Below are 9,576 nucleotides of genomic sequence, written 5' to 3' on the forward strand. Positions count from 1 at the left end.
TTTGTTTTGTTTTTGAGTAGGGAGTGCACAGCGAGTGTATTTTAAACCAGGAATAGAGTGAGATCTCAAATATTTTGAGCTGAAATGTCAGTGAATCCCAATCTGGACACCTTAAGAACACATTCAAACTTGAAAAAGTAATAAGAGAAATAATGTAAACTTTATGGATTATAAAGAACTTTATTATGCATTATTTTATTCAAACCCAAAGATGTTTTGCTATAGTATTTATAATAATATAAGGAAGGAAAATCATCTTGTATAATTTTCTCAAATTCATTAAATAATCTTAACTCTCCCATTAAGTCATTAGATCCTCATTAAAATTTTCCCCAGAGACATTGCTAAATTTTGCAATGCAAGCAAAAAGTCTGATCATAGATTGACTCTACGAAGTATAAACTGGACATAGTTATAAACATTAACTACATATGAAGTTAAACACTATAAAAATATTCTAAAATAGTGTATTGACAAAGTTAAATGACTGGTTACTCAATTTCTCTGTTTGATTGAAATACACTATTTGCGAGCCCTAAAATTTCCAAGATGATATAGTATATCATTTCTATTTGATAGAAGATGCAATTTGCAATCAGTGCCTTATAACAGTGGACCTGGAAATGCTTAGTGAGGAATTTTAAATCTCTAATACAACTTATTTTCTATGTGAACTAGAATTCAAACCTGTATGAATAATTAGATGAACTTATCAGTGTTTGATCCTGGCTCTGTGCACATTTTCACAAAATGTAACTCAATTTTGGATTACAACATTATGTTTGTCATCTGTAACTCGAAAACCAAATATCATGGATACAGGTTAGTCATTGGTATCATTAGGTTAGAATATTTTGTCAGCTCACGTCAAACACTATACCAGTAATAAAGAAATACAAAACTAGAATAAAGAAAGAGAAGAGTCCTTTGCAAAAATAGCTGATGGAAAGAGTCTTAAAGCAGAATTAAACTCTAAATTAACCTGTTTACTCAGAGCATTATGAATAGAAAGTAGAATGAATTAACCATGGTCATTGGGCACAGACTCTGGCCTTGTATGACTATAGTATTTTGAGTCATGTTTTATCTTACCTAGCATGACAAGGTCACAAACAAAATTCTGGAACTCATTCAGGCCTAGTGTTTCTAATTTCCAACAGATATTAATCCTCAGGATTTGAGAGCAAGAAATTGGAATTCCTAACAATTCTTGGGATTGCTGAAATCATAAATTCTTAGTTTTTCATAATATTTTATTTACATGTTTGTAAGTATTAATGACTGAACAAAATAATAAGCAGTGATACATCTTTATGTGCTATGATTATACTAAAAGTTTCAGAAGTATATTATAAAACAATGAACAAAATATGCACATATTATGAAACAATATACTATGATAAGATTAGATATTTCAATGAAATGTAAAAATTATGTCTATCTGCTATAGATATTTGATAATAGGTAGCAATAAAGGTGGGGATAATATGAAATGTATGACAAATACAAATTATTTAAAAACATTATTTAAAACATTGACTATAATAACTCAAATACTTCCAGATTATCATTCCTTAAAATAATTTTAAAACACACAAATCACTAATTTTCCTATCTAAAAGTATTGGTATTTGGTCTATGATAAAAATTCCAGATGTAGGAAAAAAATTTTTCTATGACATTGGTTGGGTAGTTACAAGTATTTCCAAAGGCATTTTCAACTTGGGCATTTGAATATATGCTGCTTCATTTAAGCTCATTTAATTTTTAATGATGAAAAATTGTTTGCTTTCCACAATTTTGGTTTTGTCATTGACATAAATATTGCTTTTGTTAGTACTGATTTTAGATCAGTTTTGGATTTCACAGTGGAGATTTAATAACATTCATGTTATCGTCTCTTTGTATTACTTCCAGAAAATTTTAAAGAACCATTAGCCTATAGAAAACATTGAAACACTGGAAAATACCAGTGAGCATTAATGGATAGTATTAAAAAAATAAAATAGTTTTATCTCCTACCTAGTTTAGCAGCAGTGCACATGTCAATTGCCAATTTAATTACTTATTTTACTTCTAAATTTATTTCTTGAAATACCACTCATAGTATTTATATAAGCATACAATATACATAAATGTATTAATATTCATGTTATTTTAAAGAATGACTCATTGTAAGCAGCCCACAGAGCCAGGAACGAACACTTATAACATATGACAATAACCGCAAGCAAGACTAACTGATTAGATCGTGACTGCCTCTGGCCTATGTGATCTCATCCTGGTTCCAGGAAATATCTGCTTTAACATTTGCCCCTGCCTGTCAGGTGTCTTGCCTTTAACTTGATGTCAGTCAGTCCCTAAAACCATTGAAGTCTCTGGATTGATTTTTAAGCTTTAATTCTCTCAGGAGAATTATAATGCATTTTCCAATCCTCAATTTCTCAACTGATAATTCTTCAAGGTTCAAAATTAGGGAATATATATAAATTTTCAAGAAACACTGGGGAGAAATTCCCATATGCGAACAGTATTTAGGCTAATTGTATTATAGTAATATTCATTGTAACTCCCGTCCCAATATTTGTGGGGAGAGTTCACATGCCATCAGGTTATCAAACTTATGTCACTCATGGAACAAGGCAAAATGACACTGATAGGATTTCTGTATTTGTTAATGCAAACTAAGTCAACAGTCACCATCAGAAAGTTACTCCTAGATATAGGCTTCAAAAAGTAACAGCTGTCCAATGACCTACTGGCATATTATTTGGAGATGAGTAAATTGTTTATGAAAAATACTCAGCAGTCGTTGAGAAGAGGAGGTAAATGGGTCCACAGCAACAGGGTCTGCAGACAAAAGTTACATCCAGTAAGTGAGGAAGTGATTCTACCAATGTACATGTGATAGAAAACATGTGATTTCTCTTATTTTCAACCTAACTCACTTAACCAGGATGTCAAAGTAATGATTTATGTGAATGATAAAATTAGTACCAAGAAGCATAATTCAAGTGGAGTGCAAATTCCCTTTTTTCTGTGACCATTCTCTACAGGGGTGTGTGTATGTGTGTGTGGGTAATTAACCTCCTGAACTAGTATTATTAAAAAGATAAAGTTTTATTAAATATATTTTTTGGCTTTGTATTTATTTAGAAAGGAAATGTCATTAAATATCTATTTGTAGCTAAAATTTTGCCTAAAGGAAATGATACTGAACATTGTTACTAAGTGGCAAAAACACCGAGCAAACAAACAAAAATGTTTAAAGATACACAGTCAAAATGAGAAAGATGAATGCAAAATACATGTCCTAAAAATGATCTAAGCCTTATTTATTCTTAGTTGTGCTATATATGATAGCAAAATATTCCATTGAAATATTTTTCCTTTAGTACCAACAACATTGATAACAACAACTTTCTGCAGTGAAAATACATATCTAAGTTTTAATAAACATCCATGCTGTACTCTTTGATCATGGAACACTGAAAATTCCAGAGGTGATTCAAGGATTAATGCTGTCATTTGGCATATTTTTTTCTCAAAGAATTCCTCAAGTTTTTGGTGAGGGCTGAATTTAGTTACAATGTCCTTAGCATATGTTCTTTTGAAGAGCAGCTGTTCTACAGCTTTGTGAAGCAAAAAGCATAAGACTAATATGGGATCTAAAGCAAGCACAGGGGTGGTCAAATGGTCGGTTATACGTCAATTACAGCAGATTGGGCAGCCTTCCAGTCCATCAGCTCTCCAGTGCCCATTAAAGTAAGCATCAATGAGAAACATGCCTCACTCGACAGCTATAGGCATTAGCTTAAGTTGTGTAAATACTGAGGCGTACTCATGGAGTCAAAGTTTGATTTAAGGAAAAATTGTATTTGAGAAAACAAGGAGTTTAATTATTGCACATAATGTGCTCTACAGTAAGTGAGTTAAGAACTGGGTTCACCAATCACAAGTATCTGAAATCGCTAATTTTGTTAAATATTTAACTAGTATATTTGTCTTAAAAATATGATATTTCCTCTTTTTATGAATTTTATTTCCTTGCTTGTTAAGTAATATAACGTTTAGGCAACAGCATTAAATTTGTCAATCTAAGATTGAAATTAAAAAGGCATTATAGCTGTTCTGTTCCCTACCTGTAACTTGGGAAGCTATGAAAACCTAGCATTATGAGTAAATCAAGCTATAATACCACTTTTTAAATGTATATATGGAGTTAAATATATATATATATATATAATTTATAGATATGTGTATATACACATATCAATCTATATATCTACATATATACATATATGTAGATATATATCATACATATATATACACAGATATCTTCTGAAACTTAATAGAAAAATAAATTTTATTTCATTTTTGAATTTAAATAACTGAAAAAAGGTAACTTTATAAATTATATAATTGAAATTCTTTTACTACTCATATTAAGTGTAAAGCTGTTTATGAACTTTGTAGGCTGTTACTCTATTGAGATAGATAGTAAATTGACACATGATGGCAGCCCACTAGAATATTCTCCATTATAGGGATAAGGGATTTGAAGATGAGACAATTTTACAACATTTTTTATCTAATCGAAAATTGACTCCAATTAATATTTCCTCTAAAGCAAGAAAGATATTCCACTGAGACATGTACCTTTTTTCACTCAAAGGTAATTATCAAGCTCCAGGAATGATTGGTTTAATAAAGTTTCTAGTGATCATATACAAAGTATGTATAATATAAATCAGAAGATTGAGCATCCTTATGAGAACTACCAATACTTTTTGTGAAATATATCCATACTGCCTTCACATTTATCTACAATGTATGTCTCAGTTAAGCATTTTACAAACACATCCATCTCTCTGATATATATTTTTAAATCTCTTTTTGGAAAATAATGTGTGTAGGCATAAGTATAGATTCATAATATATATATATATATATATATATATATATATATATATAATATACATGTATGTACACTGCATATATCACAATTGTTGATATGTATAATTATAGATAGATTTATACACAAATGCTTACATGCAAATATAACATACATTTCTTATAGCTTTCTGTGTTGAGTTCTTTTACTTGGATTTGGTTTCTGAAATTCTTTTCTACTTAGAAGCACTAGAAAGAGCCTCTGACCTACTGGGAGAGGTACTAAAATAGATTCCTATATGGAGAGAAAATAGAAGGGAATACTTTCTATTCATACCAGTCCTGAAAATGTTCCAGGTCACTGACCCACACTGATAGGATGTATGTTAAACTCCACCTATCGTTTCATGATACATTTAATTTCTTGATACTAAATCTTAAAATGTTCCTCTTGTAACCTAATACATTGTTTGTTCATCTTTCAAGGGGAAAGAAGATACCATACAATTCAATCTCTTTGCACACAAAAAAATGGAAATATTGGACAATGTATATTGCTTAATATTTTTGCCAAATTTTAAATGTCTATCTGGAATTAAATATAATGTTAAATCTCTCTTATCCTTTCTTAGGAGCAAGAGAAAATAATGCATTTTATTTCCATTCACTTGGCAAATATCCAGAAAAAAAGTTTTAAAACTAAGTTTTTTTTTTATATCACTCTGTCCATTAATCACTGTACACATGATTTTCAAGGTATTATGTAGAAGCATTTCAGTCAAAAAGGTCTTTAGTGAAGATTTAATTGAAAAGAATTGTGTATTTTTACTTATTAACTTAGGTATTGTGATAAGGGAAAAATGGGTATTTTAAATCTTTTTAGGACTTTAATGAGTACATTTTAAGAGATTAGTAACGCCTCTTCAACTCACCCCACTTCTCAACCCTGCTCTAAGGGAATCACATGAGTACTTGACCTGGGTAAGATTTTAAGAAGAAAAACAAACTTCATAAAATTTAATCACATTAGTTGAAAGCTGGAAGGATGTTTTAATGCTTCTCCTAAGCCACCAAGTTCCATTACCTGAATCCCATCAACATAATCCTTTCTAAGGAAGAAAAGAATGAATCAAATGGAAAAGATTTGTAATTGAATTATCTTCAGTCTCAGGGCCAATTAGTAACTTTTTTTTTTTTTATCAGCACACCTAGATATAACCATGACTGTTTCTAATTAGTCCATCAACTCAGATAATAAATGCAGGAACATTTTTAGAGGGTTTTAAATTGAGAATACTTCATATTGTTGCTAGCATGTGTACTACGCATGTATGGATAAATGGGGAGAGAAGAAAGATGCATTATAATAGGATAAGGTGTTATGACATCAAACATTTTCATTAGTGAGTAAAGAAGTTCATTCCTTTGCACAGAAAGAATTATACTATTGCTGTCTATGCCATATCCTTTTTAGATATTACCAGATTTTAGCCAGTTGTGTTTGACAAAAAATGAATGTGGTATGTAGTGTGCATTAAAGTAGAGCTATCAGCACAATATAGATTTTTGGCATGATCTTCCATAAAACAGATGATAGTAAAACTAGATATTTGGAGTGATGGAATATATGCATTTCTAACTGAATTTCTGAGTAGTTAGAACATTTTTAAATGTCAAAGTCCATTTCAGAAGTGCGGTTAAATACAAAAGGAAGCATGTTCAATTTTCTATTCTGATATCCTGTGTTAAGGAATATAACATTCCTGTTTTTTTATGTTAGAAATTTGGTAAATGGGTATCCTGAGTTCTGCTGAAAAGTGCTGTTATTTTATTAAAACATAATAATTGCTACATAGATTATTGTTTGAGTATGGTTTATGATTTTTATTTGATATTTTTTACAAATGATATGTATTTCATAGCTCTGGGTTTTAAAAAGTAATGAGTTACTTCTTAAAGATCAAAAATCTTTGAACAGAAGTTCACATAAATAAGACATGCATTGGTTTCAGTAATACATTTAACATATTTTTACAATTATTAGTGAAAGTTTTTCTAAAGATTTAACCTAAAGTACACTTAAAAACTTTCTTTAACTAATTCAATTATTTTGGGCCTTTTTTTTTTTTTTCATTCGTAGATTTCCACTCAAGTATTTTTGTGCTTCCTTTTCTTCCAGATAAGTAACTGTGAATAGCTTTAAAGCAAACTGTATGTACCCGATGAGGGAATTTTCAGCCACCCAATGAACAAATATTTATTGAATACCTACTAGAGACTAGATATAATAGATGAAGTCTAGGAAAAAAAATAAGTAAATAAATAAGAAATGGTCACTGAAATCAAGCAACCGTCACTCTAGACATATTTAACTACATATCTTAATATGAGAAAACTTATGGGGAAGAGTCCCTAGATCATAATGGGTGTTCAACCAATGTTTATAAAATGAAAGACTAAAATCCTTATACCAAAATGCCTTTTTGGCAATTTTGAGATACAGTAAAGAAATTGAAGTTGAAAAAGGAATTTTATATTTATCAAAAGTAAAATATACTTCATTCCCAATTTAATGGTGAAGACAGAGATTCACTTAAATAATTTGAAAAAATTATCTATGTAACTTTCATAGTTAGTTATAAAGCTAAAAAGAAAAGAGTTTTAGTGTAAACATACGGACGGCAATTTCTAGTTATAATTTAGGAGAGTTATTTCAGGAATAAGAATTTCACCATTTATCACTTTTTAATTTATGTGAATTAAGTGAATTACATTATCAGAGCTAGAATAAATAATTATTAACCCTACAGTTCAGTACTTATTTTAAATAACATCTTTTGATATTGTTAGTAACTATATTAGTGGTAGTGGGGGACTATCAATTTTACTAGTTATCTATATAGATTGAGGAGTACTGTCTTTAGCAATTTCCTATTACGTTTGCACATACTAGCTGGTTAAGGGTCAGGATAGTAGCAGGCAATTACCAATTGCTCCAGTGAATTTGCAATTGAGATATTGTAATTCTAGGTCCTGCCTCTTTTGCTACTAGTGACTCACAATCATTTAAGAAAAAAATGTACCCTTACTGGGCCATTCTCCTACTAGAGAGATATGTAGGTCACGTACAATCTCCTGATGTCATTCCTGTGAGCACAATGCCATATATGTCAATTATAAAATATGACTTCATACTTTGCCCCTGGGGAGAAAAACATTACGCAGACATATAAAACTGAAATACTGCTTTTCAATATGCAACAGAGAGAGTAATTCTCTAGGGTTAGAAAAAGAAAAAAAAATGTGGGGAATTGAATTTAGGTTAAATATTACCATAAATTTATGAATTAAAAAGGAAAGGCAAGTGTACAATTAGTTGCTTATTTGAAATGGCAGCAAATGTAAATAAAATTACATAACAATAAGTTTATGCTACTAGCTTAATCTGATATTATGTATTAACTTTACTTACATTATAATAATCTTAAAGAATATAAGATTGAAAGAAAAAATGTCAAATATAGCTAATAAAAGTAGTTTTACCTGAATGCTAGTAATTAAATAGGTGTTATGTTGGCGTGCATTTGTTAGTGAAAAAGGAAGAGCTAAAGTACTAATTGTCAATTCTATCCAAAACATAATATTTGCTGGCTTTTATTTTAATATTTTCATTGACAAAGCCCTCTCCCAAACATTTCATTGTTATTGTGCAAGATTAAAATATCATCTACTTTTTTAACATCTGAACATTAACAAAAGATACATTTTTTTAGATACCCAAAAAGGGCAGTTGTGGTGGATATTTTAAAAATCATTAACAATACATTTGCATTTGTTACTGGTGTCTTATTGTCCCAAAGTTTCTGTAAGTAGTTACAAGAAAACAAAGAAAATCATGAGCTTGGAGAAATATATTTTTTAACCAGTAGAACATCAACATGCCACTTTTATTTTCTCTAACAAACTGTAGTGAAGTAAAAATGTCTTCACTGCAGTCGAATCTTACTTTGAGGTTAGATATCAACTATCTGTACCTAAGGTATTAAAAAAACAATACCGTTCTTATGAACACAAAAATCAAAACTCAGGCTATTAAGGATTGTTTCATTTTTCATAATTATTTTATGTTTAATCATAGCCTTAAAATTTATAATCCTCTTGGCTTTCCTGCTTGTTTCATTAAAGATGAGTTTTAACATTACTGGTGTCCAAAACAAGCAAAAGAGATAATGTAGTTAAGGAAATGACAAGTACAGCAATGACCTCATATTTGTGTAGTTCTCTAGAACTAAAAGTGCCATGTAACAACAAATGGAAAACCAAAAGTATAGATTAGAATGCTAATTTGATTAATTCTTTATTATTACTAATATTGTTATTTTAATTACTTTTTATTATGAAATACACATTTAGAATTAGTTTCAGCTGTACAACACAGTGCAATAGATATACTTTTTACCCCTCGAAGTGACAACCCCCCTCCCCCAATCCACCGCCTCACTTCCCCCCAATATCATACATATCTATTACAAATCCCTTGACTCCACTCCCACACTATACTCCACATCCCATGACTATATATATATATATATATATACACACACACACACACATATATATATATATATATATATATATTCACTACTAATATTGTTTTAAAAACTGAAGATATACAGCAGAGAA

This window comes from Hipposideros armiger, unplaced genomic scaffold (assembly GCF_001890085.2).
Source record: "Hipposideros armiger isolate ML-2016 unplaced genomic scaffold, ASM189008v1 scaffold_252, whole genome shotgun sequence".
In the NCBI taxonomy this organism is placed as follows: Eukaryota; Metazoa; Chordata; class Mammalia; order Chiroptera; family Hipposideridae; genus Hipposideros; species Hipposideros armiger.